At 38.2% G+C, this 18,837-nt stretch overlaps 1 long non-coding RNA gene across 1 annotated transcript in view; it reads right to left on the bottom strand.

The window, feature by feature from the left end:
* Positions 1 to 18,837, bottom strand: part of LOC135201031 (uncharacterized) — a 145,385-nt gene that overhangs the window by 12,198 nt on the left and 114,350 nt on the right. Inside the window, exon 2 of the long non-coding RNA XR_010311439.1 lies at positions 8,981 to 9,064. This is a non-coding gene — a long non-coding RNA (uncharacterized LOC135201031). The remainder of the gene's footprint in view (positions 1 to 8,980; positions 9,065 to 18,837) is intronic.

Raw genomic sequence — 18,837 nt, 5'->3', positions numbered from 1 at the left:
ATATCACTTGCTGGTCCATGGGTTGGAGGAGAGGGGTGGTGGTAGGCGGAAGATAAAGAATCTTGATGAAGGAACACTCCGCTAGGATATCTTCCTTGAGGCTAGGAGGGTGGGGAGGGGCATTGTCCAACACCAGCAGACATTTCAGGGGGAGGCGCTTCTCTTCCAAGACTTTCTTCACTGTCGGGCCGAAACACAGATTTACCCACTCCGTGAACAAAAGCCTCGTTACCCAGGCTTTTGCATTAGCCCTCCACATCACTGGAAGCTTCTCCTTAAGCACTTTGTGGGCCTTGAAGGCTCGAGGAGTCTCAGAATTATACACCAGTAGGGGCTTCACCTTGCAATCCCCACTGGCGTTCGAACAAAGTGCGAGCGTAAGCCTGTCTTTCATAGGCTTATGCCCAGGTAGCTTCTTCTCTTCCTCCTTGATATACGTCCGACGAGGCATTTTTTTCCAAAAATGGCCAGTCTCATCACAGTTGAAGACTTGCTGAGAACTGTAGCCTTCCTTTGTCATCATCTCGTCGAACGTCTTTTTAAAGGCTTTGGCCGCTTTCGTGTCCGAGCTGGCAGCCTCCCCATGCCGCACCACCGAATGGATGCCAGTCCGTTTACGAAATTTCTCGAACCACCCATGCGAAGCCTTGAACTCTGGGGTTGGCGTTGATGTCCCTTCCCCTCCATCGTCTTCGCGTGGGCAATCAAATCGCCGAAAATAGCGCTGGCCTTGTGGGAGATTGCTGTCTCCGTTATCGTATCGCCAGCGATTTCTTTGTCTTTTATCCAGACAAGAAGCAGCCGTTCCATCTCGTCGTGCACGTGGGTCCACTTGCTGGACAAAATAGTGATGCCCTTGGAAGGTGTAGCTGCTTTGATGACATCCTTCTGCTTAAGGATGGTGCCTATTGTTGATGGATTTCGGCCGTATTCCTTGGCGATCACACTCAATCACATACCAGCTTCATACCTCTTGATAATCTCCATCTTTGTCTCCAACGAGAGCATTCGCTTCTTTCCGTGAATTTCAACTTTCTTGGGACCCATGACTACGTATATACTGTACGTAATTTACGTATAAGTAGAATAAAGTTTTCACACAACACGATAAAGTACGTATACTGCAACGAAATCACTAATGAATTTACGTTACTAAACGAAATCGTTAGACCGAACGAATACCGCGTGCGTACGATAACGATGCTGCTACCGAGTGGCTGAGGCACACCGCTACGTACATAGTAGATGCATCATGGGAGGGATGCTGACCAATAGGAGAGAAGGATCTCATGGCGGTGACTAGCATCAGGAACCAATGGGAGAGCAGGAGGATGGTGGCGAGTCTACTCAGTTGGCGGCACGCGAATTTCTAAATTGTTATCGGTGGTTCGGGTGAGTCTCGGACTTTACAGAAACCTTTCGTATCTTGAAAACTTTTCATATGTAGAGCCGTTAAATTTTTCGTGTTAGCTTTCGTATCTCGAGTTTTTCATAAGTTGAGCCTTTCATATCTCGAGGTACCACTGTAGAGGGAAAAAAGAGAGGAGGATTGACTGTTCTTGCCAACTCTTCCCAGAACTTGCGATGTTCTCACTCTGTTAAACAAAGCATTAATTTCCTATAACCGTTTCATTCGTGCGAACGCGAGCCAAAGTTGACAAGTTAAATGAAGTAAAACCTGGTGAGAATTTGCCACGTCTTGCTATGCATCTATCTTCTCTGTGACTGAACCTCACAAAGAGGACTACACAGACCTCCTCTATTACGTTCAGATGCCTTGTCCCGAGGGACAGTGACATCAATCTTGGCACCTTAAGAACAGCCATTCCTGGCTTTCACAGATAGATCCGAGCCACCAACGTGGCTCAGTCCCTTCTCTCATCCTGCGCCACTATATGATGGAGAGAAGACTACCTATCACTGACTGTGGATTTACGAACCCCCTTGGGGGTTGTACACTCGCAAAGCCCTGTACATGGGTATACCCGACACAGCCCCCGTTCCATGAACAGTGCCCTTGGAACCAGACAGAAGAACGAACCTGGGTTTGAACTCCTGCAGCTTCCAAGAAATCGAGGAGGAACAAGCATAAAAACCAGTCCTAAATGCGAGCATTTAAGACTGGAATGAAAGTACAATTCAACAGAATATACAATCGAGGCTCCCAAAATGCAGAACCCATAGGGGACTGCAAATTGAAATCCATCCAAAAAGCCACGGAGACCTTGTCTCTAGTTTTGACATAAGATCCTTCCTCAACGACACGAACGTATGTCCGGTAGGACCCTAAAATCCCTCCTATCCACCTCACCAATAGGTGAGGAAGACTAGACACACTCGCTCACCTTGCTAGCGGAACTAGCAGGAGAAGCAAGTCACGGGCAGCCATCAACCTGTGGTGATGGCTGCGACACGAGTCTAGGAAAGTGTTATCGTCTGGAGAAAACGCTTTTCCGAGGAAGGTTACAAAACTCTCGCCCGGCAGGCTAAACATTCACCGCCACCAAGACCAATCGGTCACGCAAACTTGACCGTCATCTGTATGGGGTTGAGCGTGCACCTGACTGGATAGAGCCAGTACCGTCCTCCGATATGTCCAAGTCAGCGTCGAGGCCGAAACCTCTCAAGAGGACCGAATGGGGGAGCCCCTATCGGTCTCTGTGTGCATGGTCCCGCGGGAATGTCACATGAACCCTGGGAACCGAGTAATCACCATGAGAGTGATCACCAGCAAGGCGTGGGTCACCTGAGCGACTTGCTCCTTTCTTCCACTCTGTCCCCGAGTCGTGACGTTGAGTGTACTCAGCATCAACGACTCTGGATGCACGCAAATCCAAAGATTTACGTGCACTCGTGGAACTCACAAACAAGCGCCATACACGAAACTAGTCTTAGAGGCTAAACCTATAGAACTAGCAGCAGAAGTGCAAACCGAAGTTTGCGCTTCTACAGCTCCCAACACGTTAGGCCCTAGGGACAGCATGATGGTTCCTGTTCCCAAAGGAACGGAAGAGCCAGCAGAAGACCCAACTGCCTCCTCAATTCGAGGAGACAGACCCTTAGAAGTCCCGTGATGAGACTTCTTATGGGAGGGAGACTACCTTCTCCTTATTCGGCAGGGAGCCTTAGAAGTCGGAGTGGAGGCTGATGAAAAATATGATGATTCCTCTTCGACTTCTCCAAATTCTGCAAGACTTCTTCTACAGGATGAGGTACATTTACCAGCAGGAATAGTTAATAATCACAGGGCAGCTGCGAAAGCTTTGTCCAGTGATGAAACTCCAGGATAGCAGTGGTAAATGAATATGATTTCCAGCAGGGGAACAGTACACTCACTTGAGGACCAATATCACAGTATGCTACGAGTCACAGGTACAATTCCAAGGTTAGAATAACCAACACAAAGAGATATCCAACCATCTACTGCTGTAATCAACTACCACTGTTAGCCTGTGAAAGAAAGTAAATATGATTTAAAGTAATAAAGATAATCCTCTTGCATCCAAAGGCACCACCCTCCAAAATGAGAGAACCCTAAATCACCAACACCACATGCCCCCTCTTCTATCTCCGTCCGATAGCAAGCACAAGGACGAAGAAGAGGAATTACCAGAAGAAACAAAGGACAAACCATCAAAGTTCCCCACGGTAATTTCCAAAGTAAGCGTAAATTTTGGATGAATAAATGTCTCGTCCTAATGTTAAAGGGCGAAAGTATGTACTAATAAAGATGTTGGCACACCCTTGCTGCCTACCTTTAACACAAAGTAGAAAGATGGCTATCAAGGCTATCAAAAAGTGGGTTTGCATATTAATTATTAAAGTCAATCAATTATTAATATCAAACACAGAATATAGTACATATTTATTCAAAATAATAAATTAAAGATCCCTAATAAATTAAAGATCCCATCGGGAAACTTGTATTTGACGGCTAGTCAGCAAGAGCTCACAAACATACGTCTTCATCGGAAGACGGCCAAAAGTAAAATGGAGTGTTTACATCTGGGCAGGCGGCCTACCAGACAGTACCTAGTTACTGCCTAACCACCTTGTTCAAGAATTTGATGGCCATAATTCCAGCCTACATTGAAAGTAATTCCTTATGTAAAGGACCAAGGGTTTGTATATCGTGTAGGAACAATCTAAGATATTAGGGGTTCCAGTTTCTCTAAAACTATCAGTTTTCTAATTAATAAAAAGAATGGAAATTTTTTTACTTTAATACCACCAACTGATACTGAAGTTTTTGAGCTGTGCTTTGAAGTCTCCTTATAACGCATATTACAAAATCATACCATAAACTTATGCAAATTTCAATATACCAAAACTATATTTACAAACTAATGTTGTTACCTACTTGAACTGTTTTTAAATTCTCCATTTATGTTGACATGGTCATGGAAGTGGAGCTCCTGATCAGATTTTCTTTGTCCAAGTGTATTGAAGGTGAGGATAGTAAACACATTTGGAACGTCTCAATAATTTCACTGGGAAATGTGGCTACAGAAACAATGCTGAAACCTGACTGGCTCTATTGTTTAAAGTTTCATCAGGCACAAAAGATTTTGAATGTTTCTGACATAAATTTAAGTTACAAATGAGTAGGTTCAAAGATATTGGAAACCCCAAATCTCTTACAATTATGGGGACCATGGTGGGAAGGCAGTTCTCTTGGTGACGAAAATATGAAAAGAGTGAAATGACAACAATGTACTAATTAGGTAACATCCATACAACAGCCTACTTATGCAAGTTCTGATCTTAATTTTTACTGTAAACCATCACACAATTTTGGAGTTGAAAATATAATTTTCCTTTACTCTAATACACATGTTTAATGTTTTTGTCAGTTATTTCAGTGGAAAACTATTAATTTAGGTTAGGCATAGTTTTAAGAGAAACTAGATGTTTTCAAATCCTACAATTCTAGGAACCAAAGTGGGGAAAGTGTGTTTTTGGGTGGGAAAATTACAAGAGTGAAATTCAAGACTACCTACCTATAATCTGACATCCCCATGATCATTTTGCAAGTTTTGATTGTGATTAATGTAAGGATTGTTGAAGGTTTTCAACAGTGATGTCATGCATTATGTCAAGTTAGTGGAGGGACAGGAATGGACCCAGCCCGTTAAGTTAGATTAGACAAGGTCACAACCCTCTTTAATTTACATTACCCTAAGTTAACTTAGGCAGAGGTCAAAAGAGGTGAAGCCCTTATTGGTAAAACCCTGGTGCCCTAAATTGCAAGGGGAGTCCTGGGGGCCAAGCCTCCCTGGCCAGGTGAGTACTCATGATCCTACGTTATGAGGTGGGGGAGGGGTACAGGGCCCCCACAAGGTGGGTAAGGAATTGGCACCCATGGACATATTAAATTGTGGTCCAGGGACAAAGACCCCAAGCTCGGTAAGGACCTGATCTCATATGGGTTAGGGGGTACTTTTTAAGGGTAAAGCCCCTAGACTAAAAAAGAACGAGACCCCCAGGTTTGGTAGCCTTTGACAAATCTATCCTTGTAACCCCTTCATCTTGTTTTCCCCTAGCCAAAATCCCTGATTTTCCACTAGCCTAGGTATGGCTACAGAAATTAGCCTTAAGCACGTTCAAATCACATAAATCACATGAAAATACTGTTTTTAAATCCAGCATGCAATTAACCTACAGTTTAGGCTACTACAGTAAAGTCTGCATTGTGGGTTCGGTGGCAGTATGAGTGGGTAGGATATTGGCCATGTAGCTAGGTATGTCTTAGTTTCATCATTAGCCTAAGTAGATACAAACTAGGATAAGCAATCAATCAATCTAACACACCACTAGAATTCATGGATAAATAGCAACCAAAATACTAAGGAAACTGCAATTTCCAATTAAATTTGGTACTCGTCCCGCCAGAATATGTCTGCATCCGCCAGTATTAGCCTACTACTACATACGGTAGACTAACCGGCTGAACCTACCTAGCTATAACTAATAGTAATCGTGGGTTAGGCTAATTGACAATGGATAAACAGACTTAAATATTATTAACAAATGTTAATCTAGCGCAGAGATAATGGCGTATCAGGACCTAGGATAACTTAGACTATGGTTAAAAAGAGTACTGCAAAAGTTTTACTTACTTAGAATTGCAGTCAAATTCGTATCCTATACTAACTACTTTCGAGTCTTCGACTGTAGAGTGTAGGTCCCGACTTGGAGTTGGATCATTCAGTGGAGATTACAGCAGCCTTATATTTGCATAAAAATAAGAAATATTGCCTCTTTTATTGTTCAGATGATTCGAGCAATGGATGGTTGTTGTGAGATTCGAGCAAGGATGGCTGTTGTGAGCAAATCAATTAGTTTTTTTTTTAAAACATGACGTACACATTTCTTTGTACGTAGTTACATTGTTTAGACTAAACCATCCTTGCTAGTTGCAAATCTGTTTCTGCTTTCACGTAGTGAAGTATAGAAACTAGGAAATAATAACTGAACTAAATCATTTTGAAAATACTCATTCGCTCAACTCAGAAAATATTAATCTGGTGTGCGCCGGTTTTCCATCTCGGGTACCTACTACCTTCATGAACTACTATTGCCAGCTCTTGGTTAATCATGCATTCTTAGTATTGATGAAAACATATGCTTTTTATGTCCCGGCATTTCCTGAAAAATCTACTGACCTCACTGACTTATGAACTGTGCCTACTGATAGTTAGTTAGTAGACAGTCACAGCAGTGGATCGGATTACAAATGACTTAACGCTGACAACATAAAGAGGAAGACTAACTAACACCTTCTGCTTCTGGAGCTACATCCTACAAAGGAGTGGAAAGGCCACGATATCCAGCAATCCAGGAGGTGAGGCACTGGGTAGATCAAGACCAAACTCCCCTACTGAATACACACACACAATATATATATATATATATATATATATATATATATATATATATATATATATATATATATATATATATATATATATATATATATATATATATATATATATATATAATATATATATATATATATATATATATATATATATATATATATATATATATATATATATATATATATATATATATATATATATATATATATATATATATATATATATATATATATATATATAATTATACACGAGATTGTTTATTTTTTAAAGTTTTCAGGAGCCACCTCGTAGCGGCCGCGGTGTTTATATATATATATTATATATATATATATATATATATATATATATATATATATATATATATATATATATACAAGGTGGCTCCAGGAAAAAAAACAATGTAATGGTCTGTTCCCCTACAGGACATTTCTGTAATTACACACACACACACACACACACACAGAGCCCCAGTGAGTGCACTTTGTCAGCCTTTCAAAACATTTTTTGGTAGATCTAGGAGGAAATGTTGAACGATGGGCGTTCCTTTCGCAATAATAATACTAATAACTAAAAAATAACAGATTGGCAAAAAAAAAAAAAAAGCCAAGAAAACATAGTTTGACGACTGAGCTTTAACTTGATGGAGACCATCAAATTAAGCTAATTAAAGTCTTTTAATAACTATCTTACTAAATCTGACGAAGTAAATAATATTTCCTATGAGGATGAGACTGGTTATAACCAGATGCGGAAAATGACAGTGGTGGTGAGATGAGATGAAATAACAGATTTAAGGCTTTTGCTTACTACCTTATAAGGAAATCGTCTACCTACAGCTAGATTTGGAGGTCAAACTCGAAACTCCGCCCCCAACTCCAAAGGCAGAAATGGCCACGCTGTTATTATAAACCCAGAGGTAAAGGGGCTTTTGGGAGCAGACCAGGAGAAAGGGGTTCATGTGTGCTCCGTGGACGCCGCGTGCTCATGTCGTGTCTATTTGGCCCGGGGTGTTCCCTGTGGTTACCTTCTTTCATCTTGGATATTGGGGTGTGGGAAAGGGGCTGGCTTACGGGTTGGATTTTTGCTCTCTCTCTCTCTCTCTCTCTCTCTCTCTCTCTCTCTCTCTCTCTCTCTCTCTCTCTCTCCTATGTAAGTGAAACGCCATTTAGAAATCTTTTCCAGTCACCGTTCCTTATTACAAATATTTTAATTTCTCTCTCTCTCACACACGCACGCATACGATAAATGTCATTTAAAAAAAAAACACTCATTCCTATCTTTCCCTTTTATAAACCTATTTCAAACATTTACCTTTGCTTTAGAAAGCACGTTGTATATATACCAAGTCATGCATAGTCAACAAACATCAAAGCCTGCAAGAAAACCATAGCGGAGTAAGCAATGTTTCTCAAGAGGAGAGTTAGAGAAAAACCACAAACACGGAAAACCTTAATGTTGCTAAAACGACATAAAGATTATGCTTCGATAGCTAGGATTTATTTACACTCTCCACCGGAACTAGACGGCTTCATGGTCAGAATCCTATACGTCATTATTCGTTGTCTATTTTTATTGGAAGTTGATGGAAAGGACGACTAATTGCTTCGTCAGCATAAATCATACTACATTAATTGATGTTAAGACTATCCTGCGCTCATTAGATCAAATCAACAGGCCTTTTTGTCAAGCAATTTCGTCAGACTGGAATGTCTTTTGGCAAAAAAAAAAAAAATGCAACGAAAGCGCAAAAAAAAAAAAAAAAAAAAAAAAGTCCAAAGGAACGTAAGTGTACTTGAATTTGCTGATAGATATACTTCGCTAAACTAATAGTGTGAAGCCAGGTGCAAAATTGATGCTTTGCACGAAGCCCATTCACCTAAAGGTCTACTCAGATTTTTAACACAAGCTGAGCTATGAAAAAGGGCAGTGTAATGAAGAGACAGGTTATAACATTATATAACTTTATTTCTCTGACTTACATGAATATCAAGTGGGCAGTAAAATATCAGAACAATTATATAAGTTAATAACAGGTGAATTGGCTTACCTGCCAGAAATGCAATTATATATTTGCCGTAAAAATTTCAGTATATACGTACTTTCTGCTCCATCGTACTTTGCTGTGAGCATGACCTCTCTTTTGTGGGTCCTTTCCGTGGAAGCGTCCACGGTGGCTGGGGTTCCTTGGAACAAAACAAATGGACAAGATTATGGTTATTGATTATTGTAATTTTTAGAGGTTTCATTGAATTTTTTAAAAACTGAAACAAGTTTTATATTTGACAATGAAAACGCTGAATAAAAAATACTTAAAATCATTATAAATGAATTTCAAGTTATTCTGGAAGTATATGCAATGAAAAAGACAAATTCTGAAGTTTTCCCGTTGTCTGGGAAAAAAATCTAACTATCTAAGATTATATGTCTATTAAAACACTAATGAATTTAAACCTGATACAAAAGAAGAAAAGTGGGCATAAGAAAATCGCAGTTTTAATAAACGCCACACCAAGGAGAGAAACCTACGAAGGAGATTGAACAACTGTCCATAGCAGATGAAAGCACAAAACAACAGACTGGAAGAGGGTCTTATGCCAAGTTGTATTGTAACTCAACAGGGCAACTGGCTCTGTTGTCTCCAACCCAAGATTGAAACTTTAGTCTCCGTTGTACCTTCATATCCTTACGTTTGGGGAGTTTTCCCTGGTGAAGATACAGCATATATATATATATATATATATATATATATATATATATATATATATATATATATATATAAAGGTATAAGCCACGAAGGAAAATTAAACAACGGAGTTTCTACAAGATCTTTCGACTCAACGTCCTTTACTCAGCAGTTTATCTGCTGAGTCAAGGACGTCGAGTCGAAAGATCTTGCGGAAAATTCGTAGTTTATTTTTCCTTCGTGGCTTATACCTTTATTTATGGATTTATCACGTTCCAAACTTTCGTGAACCAGTGTGTGCGTGTGTGTGTGTAGAGAGAGAGAGGTTTCATCAGCAGCTTGTTCTAAGATTTCAAAATCGTCATAGGAAGTAAAATATTACACAACGTTTCAAAACATAGCTTCATCAACAGGGCTAAAATATAAAAGTAACAACAATTAAAATCGGTAAAAATCATAAATGTTAAAATAGAGATATTAGAACCGAAACATAAAAGTTAAAATCAATCAACGCCTCAAAGTAAGAAAACTGTGGCCAAGAAGGGAACCAAAAAAGGCGAAGTAACATCTTAAGCTTTAAACAAGACGAGCGGGAAAAGGCTGACTATTCAAAGATGGAACCGGTTGTTTGATGGTTAACGACTCGGGGACGTGGAAAGAGGTTTCATCAGGACCTTGCTCTTAGATGTTAAAATCGTCATAGGAAATAAAACATTTACACAACATTTCAAATCATGGTTTGCATCATATCTATATTTTAACATTAATGATTTTTGCTGAGACATATGTATTGGTATTAATTGTTGATACTTTGTATTTTAGCCCTGATCATGAAGCTATACCAAGAAACGCAGAGTATATATATATATATATATATATATATATATATATTATATATATATATATATATATATATATGCGATAACGCAAGGTACGCGCGTGTGTGAGAGAGAGGGAGAGCGCCACAAAACACGCACACGAGAGAGAGAGAAAGAGAGAGAGAGAGTGGGGAGTGGGAAGGATGAGATGCCATTAAAGTATTATTTTTTTCATAAGTACTGAAGATCCATATTTGGAAAATGCCATGGTTCTACATTTTTTGTGAACAGCAGATAGCCAGTTCAAAGCAGATGAAAAGATATATAAATCTGGAGGCCTTGGAACGTATGGCCTAAGGTAAAGTGAAAGCAGAGAAAATGAGATGTTACAGGATTCAGACACTGGTGATTGAAAGGTAATACAACTGACAGAAAAGAGGCGGAATTTGGAACTTTGCATAAAATCAAGCTGCTTTGATCTGCCCTTTGCTGGGATTAGTTACTGAACAACAGCAGTAGCAGAAACAAAACCAACAGCAATACAAAGTTTATTATTACTACTACTTCTGCTATTAGTGCAACTACTGTGAATATAATAATGGCGATAGAGCCAACTTCCAAAATGTACTTACATAATATATGTGCCATGTGGTGTTGGGGGTTTATATAATAACCAGATACAGTTCCCGTGCCCTAATATGTATAAAATTCCTCCGTATATCCGACCGATTTCGTGTCTATGTATGTGTATATGTATATATGTGTGTGTTTGCGTGGTAATAATAATGAAGAATCTTAAAAGAAGTACTAATCTTCACACCACAAGGTATTAAACTAATCTATCTCTCTCTCTCTCTTGCAAGAACACATGCTGGCATAAGGCCAGCTTAATCTGAAAGAAGTTCTCTCTCTCTCTCATCCGACAAGAATTGAAGAGGTGGGGTAAGAGGGGGGCGGGGCTGGGGTTGGGGAATGTTGATATGCGGGGGAGAGAACTAACAAGCCACTTCATCGCCCGAGGAGGACTGATGTTTCAAACATCTCGATAACAGAGAATCAACCTTGTCGTCTGACCCTTCCCCGCCCCTCCCCACCCCCCACCCTGTCCAGCCCCCCTCCTGAAAATTCCAGTCTCATATATTGTCAAAATCGTTATCATCGACTAATCGCAATGTTGATTCAGATTGCATGTGCACGGAAACGCTGTCTTTTGTTATATATAAAAAAACCTTATAGATTATATCTCCGTATACTGAACTCAATGTTTGTATTTTCGAAATGAATAAAATATATTTGCATTATGACTACGGTTAATGATGTATATAACTTCATGTTTGTAAATGTTTTTGTTCTTGACATAAACTAAACTGACTTTATTCGCGAGTTCTGAGATTTTTCTCTTGAAGCAAAACAGGCTGATGCAATTATCGTTGCAGCAGAAGTGATACTATCTGATAATATAGGAATATTTGCTTTGAAAATAGTGACGCGATTTAGGCTTTGATAGTGAGACTGAAGAAATTTCTTTGGTTAAAAGAAAAATCATGAAAAAGAAGCAATTTCTTGTTTTAGAGGCGGTATCAATATCATAAACTTGCTTCACAATTGATAGCTACTGTTAGCGAAATTTATGATCTTAAGATTTATCGCCATACAAGAGATTTACTCTTTCAAGCCACAGCAGTCACTTGCTTCGGCGTCATTCTTAAAAAGCGACGTAATTTTTGGTCTTAATCCATTTCCACAAACGATAGTTTTTTTTAAACTACGACGCAGTTTTAGTTTTAGGCGCAACCCTTAAAAAAGACGCAATATATTTTTTGCTCTTGGACAGGGATACAATTTTTACTTGAGGACAATCAGTAATGGTATACTTCGTAGGTTTTCGAGGTGAACTGACAGTGAAGAGGCAATTCAATGCAAAGAAGCAATTTTAATTGACTCCATTTCAATGTCTCAAGTATAAACTCTTAATAACACAAAGACGCAGTACGAAATTCTTTTATTTCAAAATGCTGAGGCGAATGGGAAGGAAAACTCCGCTAGGTATGAAGAAATAGTAACAGGACAAATGAGAATTTAATAGAATGAATTGTGTTCCAGGAATAAGATGACTGGACATTACAGGAATCGGTGAATACAGAAGCAGAGACAAATTTGTCAAAGATGAGAGTTCAAAAAGGCCAATCCATGAGTCTGGAGACTGATTACCATGATCAGTTTGGGAAGAGGCGGTTTGGCGGGCGCTGATGTGGGTGAATGAAAGCGGGAGAGATCCGCTGCAGGTATATTAGGTAGACTGAAAAGCAGGCTCGTTCAATTACAGACAGTTACATCATATTGGCTGACAAGTGCTTGGAATAAATGATCTCGAACGATGCGTGCCGTTGCATTTCAAAAGCTCTCATCTGTGTCCTTGGGCACATGCTCCCTCCCACGCAGGCTATGCAGATTAACCAAATGAATCCATGAATATCGCGTCTATTTAATGAAGCAGGATATATTTAGGATGAGTCAGAGTAACGTGCGAACCTTGCCGTTATGACTGGTATTACGAAAATGGAATGATTAAGAACGAGATATCACCTGTGCGATGAAGGCCAATAAAACAAGAGTTCTTTAAAATACTGAGGATACCTAATAACGATATTATTATGCATAAAGGGTTCACTCAAGATCCAGCAGAGAGTATGACTACGACAGTGACCATCGTGATGGTTTCTTTCCTGGGACTACCAGTTAGGAGAAATGTCTGATTGTTAGGAAAGTTACGATGATGATGATTATTATTGTTATTATTACTTTTATTATTCAAAGCGAGTGTACATCTATTTGGGCCTGGCTGGAAAGCCATTAACTGGAAAGAATAAGAAAATGCACTACGAAGCATGGGAAAGTGCACACGCAAACAACAAGCAAACAAACAAACAAACATTCATGTGTATTCCTAATGAGAAATGAGTCAGGTTCGCCGACTGAAGAAATATTGCTGCCATTATTCGTAGCGGTCCGGCCAAAAGGCTGAGGAGGACCCGCAGAATGTCGTCCATAACTGAACCACGGAAAGGGAAGGAGGCTCTCCAGCCAGAGAGAGAGACAGAGCCTCGGGCTCCTAAGGTCCTTGGGTATAGAGCCTACCTGGCTGACCAGCTTCTATTTATTTCTGTATTGCTTGTAACTGTAATAACGTTTTTTTCTCTCTCTCTTCGGTAATTTTATGATTACTCCCTGCAAATACTGCTGGTAAACTTGTATTACCTCTGTTATTACGTTCGCCACAACTGCAACTAATACAGCTATTTGCTGGTATACTGTATCGCTGTGTCTTCTACTACCATTGCTATTGTTTCGACAGTCCTGCTCCTGCTCTTATTACTCGACCTATTATTACAGATTATGTGCTGATGCAGGTTTACTCTGATTTTCCTGCTGCTTTATTCGTTGTTGTTATTATTGCGAAAGTTTCATCATTATTCCCCATTTGCTATTATTATTATTATTATTATTATTATTATTTATTTATTTATTTTTGGTCTATCACAGTCCTCCAATTCGACTGGGTGGTATTTATAGCATGGGGTTCCGGGTTGTATCCTGCCTCCTTAGGAGTCCACTTTTCTTAATATGTGCGCCGTTTCTAGGATCACACTCTTCTGCATGAGTCCTAGAGCTACTTCAGCCTCTAGTTTTTCCGGATTCCTTTTCAGGGATCTTGGGATCGTGCCTAGTGTTCCTATGATTAGGAGTACAATTTCCACTGACATATCCAATATCCTTCTTATTTTTATTTTCAGGTCTTGAGACTTACCCATTGTTTCCCTCTTTTTCTCTTCAACTCTGGTGTCCCATGGTATAGCGACATCAATGAGTGATACTTTCTTCTTGATTTTGTCAATCAACGTCACGTCTGGTCTATTTGCACGTATCACCCTATCTGTTCTGATACCATAGTCCCAGAGGATCTTTGCCTGATCGTTTTCTATCACGCCTTCAAGTTGGTGCTCGTACCACTTATTACTGCAAGGTAGCTGGTATTTCTGGCACAAGCTCCAGTGGAGGGCTTTTGCTACTGAATCATGCCTCTTTTTGTACTGGTTCTGTGCAAGTGCCGGAAATTCGCTTGCTATGTGGTTTAGGTTTCATTTTTCGTATTGCACTTCCTACATATGGGAGAGATGTTATTTCCATCTTTCGTTCTTAGGGCCTGATCTTGTGCCGCTGTTATCATTCCTTCAGTTTCCTTTTTGAGCTCTCCCCTCTGTAGCCATTGCCATGTGTCATCGCTGGCTATAAGTATTAGTAGTAGTGGTGGTAGTTGTGTAACCATAGTCAAAATAAATTATGGTACTTAAAGACAGGCTTGAGGCGGAAAGTCCCCACCGTGGAGGCGTTATGTACCTTGCGGAAATCAAACCAAGGTACCTTTATTCTGTACACTTTTATATGGGTCACTAGCGAAAAACGCTGGCAAAAAGCTGAGCCCAGGCCTGGACGACGAAAAGACTACGCATGGAGTACATAACCAGTAGAATATTGTTGTTATACAAATATATGAGTATACATTGAATTTAATTACTAATAATATTGGAACCTGTCCGATTCACGATATGCCACGAACAATCTCATTGTATTACCTTGTCAGTAAGCACGCAACCACTTTTAATGATCGTTTTAGAACTACTCTTAAGAATACACTTGCTTAGGATATCATGTCAAGGTGCAATTTGCGAGAAACTAATTGTGATTGCATTGATTAAATTTAGATGGATGTGCTCTCTAACGATTGCTTTCCAGGTATATGAAGCGGGAGTAGTCATAACATAGCAGCTGTATTGGAAAATATATCCAGGTATGTAAGTTGTAGGTTAGTATGACTTCACTTAGGTTGGAGGGGTTGCCTGTCACAGGCAGCATTTAATCACATGTTCTTATTGGTTTAAAGTATTATGGAGGATTAAAAAATTTGCATATAAATGTATAAATGCAAGTACAGTGAAATAAAGGAAAACTGTATCATTCTTAAAGCGAATAAGTGTAAAATAGTAGAATAAGGCGCACTAGTATCCTATATAGTAAAGGTCAATTCCTCTACCTACTCTCTGTACAGCATTCTAACAAAGGTAGGCAAATTTGTTTCACGAACTTCAGACATCCTAAAATGGAGAAACTTAGCGGTGATGTTATTTCTTCGTGGTAAATAATCATTATCTTCGTTAGCTTTTAACCCCATAAAAGACTCATGCAGAAGTCTGCAGAGACCTTTGTCTTGCTTGCTACCTATCTTCCACAGAAGAAAGAAAAAATTAAGAGTTTTGATAAAGATAGCGGTGGAGATGAAGAAGTTGCAAGGTCTTCGCGTATCCTACACTTGATGTATCAGGTTAAATTGCTCTCGGTAAATCTAAATTTAGATTTATAAAATTATAACATGAGAGTTTCTATAGCCAATGTGGATTTTATAATAAGAATATATTTGAAACCAGAGCCTTCAGAAAACCTTATAGTAAGATTAAATGTTCATTTCCCACTTGCTTGAACGGTCGAATAACATTTCATCTAAACGAAAAGGCATATACATTTTGGAGACTATTAGACCCTATGCAACTTGCCATGCATTCTGTTTGATTGTGGAATAAGAATAAACGAATGTGGCATGTCTTGTGAATCCTTAGGAAGATGTTACTGAAATAAAACCTGTCTTGAAAACATTACATTAGGGAATTGATCTTATTTCAGGACTAAAAGAATAAGCTACCTTGAGTTTTTATCGACCAGTGTGGTTGTGACCTCGATGTCTGATCAAAATTTCAAGTTGCGAGCGAGGTCTTTCAAATATACTCCGAGTCTATTCAGAGGACCTTCGTTGGGAGCAGCGTCCCAGTTTCTGGGTTTGATCGACCTTTGAGAATCTTGCATGACTCGATTCAAACTGGTGTGAGCCAGGTTAGTTCTTGTCGCTCATTGACTTAAGATCGGCTCCAGCAAGGAAGTATCTAGCGGTCGGGGTATTTTCTGATAGGATAATCTTGGATTATTCTGCTGTGTGAATGTGCGGGAAATGGATTTTAGAATATTAGATTTCTTATCGGTTTGATGGTGTTAATAAAGTTGGGGATTTGAGGACAATTATACTTTTAGTGACAGGGAATTTCTTAGTTATATACTATAATCGAAAGATTTCGAGTAACATTTTTGCCAGTTATCTGATTCCTTTTTTTTTTTCACCTTATGCTTGACACCAGACAAATTTGCTATTTATAAACTACACTACTAAAATGCAGCCAAATAAACATTTTATCCACTCAACTTCACAAATTTCAGAAATATATTCCAAAAATTTCGTCGTTCAATTTCCACAAATGTCAGAAATGTCTTAGAGCTCAAAATCTACAAATCTGTATATCAGATAACCTTTGTTCTAAATCGCACGAAATATAGAACATTGTGTCCTTCAGTTTTTATATTTTTCAGCAAACTTCGCGGTTCAGATTTTACAACACTGCTTCGCTCAAACTCATTAGTAAAATCCTAAAAATTTTAGAAAACGTCATTGGTCAAATCTTGGAAATTTCAGAAAAGTAATTTCAGAAAAGTACAAAGTTCAAATCCCCCAAATTACAGAAAATTTAGCTGTTCAAAATCCAAAAATTTCGTTAACTTTATTGGCGAAATCCGAAAAATTCCATAAAATTCCATTGCTCAAATCCTAAAAGTTTCTGAAAACTTATTTGCTCAAATTACAAAATTTTCAGAAAAATTTGTTGCTCAAATCCAACAAATTTATGAAAACATCACTGCTCAAAACACAACAAAACAATATTCAGAAAAATTCATTCCTGAAGTCCCAAAAATTGAAGAAAACTTCATTACTGAAATCTCGAGACCTTCAGAAAACTTCATTGGTCTAATCACAAAAAATTGAAGACAACTTCATTGTTGAAACTACGCATAACTTCATCGCAGAGATTTCAAAAATTCCAGAAAACTTTATTGCACAAATTCCACAAACTTAAGAAAATTTCATCGATCAAATTTAGTTAAATTGAGGATTCGTCTCTCAAATTTGAAAAATTTCAGAAAATGTCTTCATTTAAATCCGCGAATTTTAGACAGCTCATAGTATTAAAAGCAAATGTGAATTCTTCCAAACCTTAACATTACTTCGTAGTAAAAATTAATCGAATTCACAATAAAACTCCACTAAAACTATTTAAATGTTGATTTAAGTGTATTTTACGATGATTCATCACTAAACGTTCATATACTGTACAATATATTATATATAATAATGTAGAATACCCCGTAACTAAAATTAACCTATTTCTGCATATTTCATTATTAAAAATCAATGGACTTTCGAACATTCCATCAATAAAAGATATTGTAAGATACAATAATTCATCGCCTTAATTCAGTGTATTTTACAATATATCATCATATTTATTTTGTTAAAACTTATATATTTCGGAACATGTCATCTCTGAGATTCACTTTATTTTCGAATATCTAATAAATATTTCGTAAATTCAGCAAGTGCTAAAGTGTTTAATCACTGAAGTGCAATAAGCTTTGCATCGAATTTGCAACGTATTTCAACTCGATGGCTTTTGTCTCTCGAGGGAAAAAGTGGCGAATTTCAGACTACCCTTGGAAAAGAAGCACCAGATACAAGGCATTACAACCTTATAATTAAAACATTTCTCCTTGGTTCTCCTTGCATTTTAATAATTTACTTAATTTTGTCTATTTATTTGCTAATTTGTTAATTTTGTTTCAATAACTGATCTCTTCCTTCTATACTTCGTATTACCTTATGTGACTTCTTTCCAATGAACACTATTCTTTGGAAGCTTGAGATTCAAGTCAATAACCCCTGTGGGCTTGTTCCATAGGAACAGGGTTCATCTTCTGAATAGTAATACTTTCGATAATTTGGCACTTGGGTATTTTTAACATAAACTTCCTCAAAATCTCGCTGTTAATATTTCTGGAAATTACAACCGTTATACTAACGTTCGTAAGTTATATAAATTACCAACTAAAAGCAAGAGAAAGAAAAAATTATAATTATATATATATATATATATATATATATAATATATATATATATATTAGAAAGGACTAATTATTTTTATTTGCCTTTTATGAATTTAGATCAGCTTTGTTTTTCTAGGTTTAATTACTAGTTTTTAAGAATCATTTTGTGGCAGAATAGCCTTTGTTTTGGATGAGCATTTGTTTATTTTATTTTTGAAATTTAAGTGTCCGTTGTCTCGTCATTTTAAGTGTTTAGCGTAAAGTGCTTAATTTAACGTTTCTCAGTGTGGTTAGGCGCCTCCTCCCCGTTTGTTTATATTACCGAACTATCGTTTTAACGATTGTTTCTTCTTTTTTATATACACGAGTGTTTATGAACGCGTCTTGGTGAGGTCTGGACGTTGGTGCTCGGACAGTT

Source organism: Macrobrachium nipponense, chromosome 27, assembly GCF_015104395.2.
Source record: "Macrobrachium nipponense isolate FS-2020 chromosome 27, ASM1510439v2, whole genome shotgun sequence".
Classification (NCBI taxonomy): domain Eukaryota; kingdom Metazoa; phylum Arthropoda; class Malacostraca; order Decapoda; family Palaemonidae; genus Macrobrachium; species Macrobrachium nipponense.
Note: the sequence above shows the minus strand (reverse complement) of the source record. Positions and strands in the feature narration are given on the sequence as shown.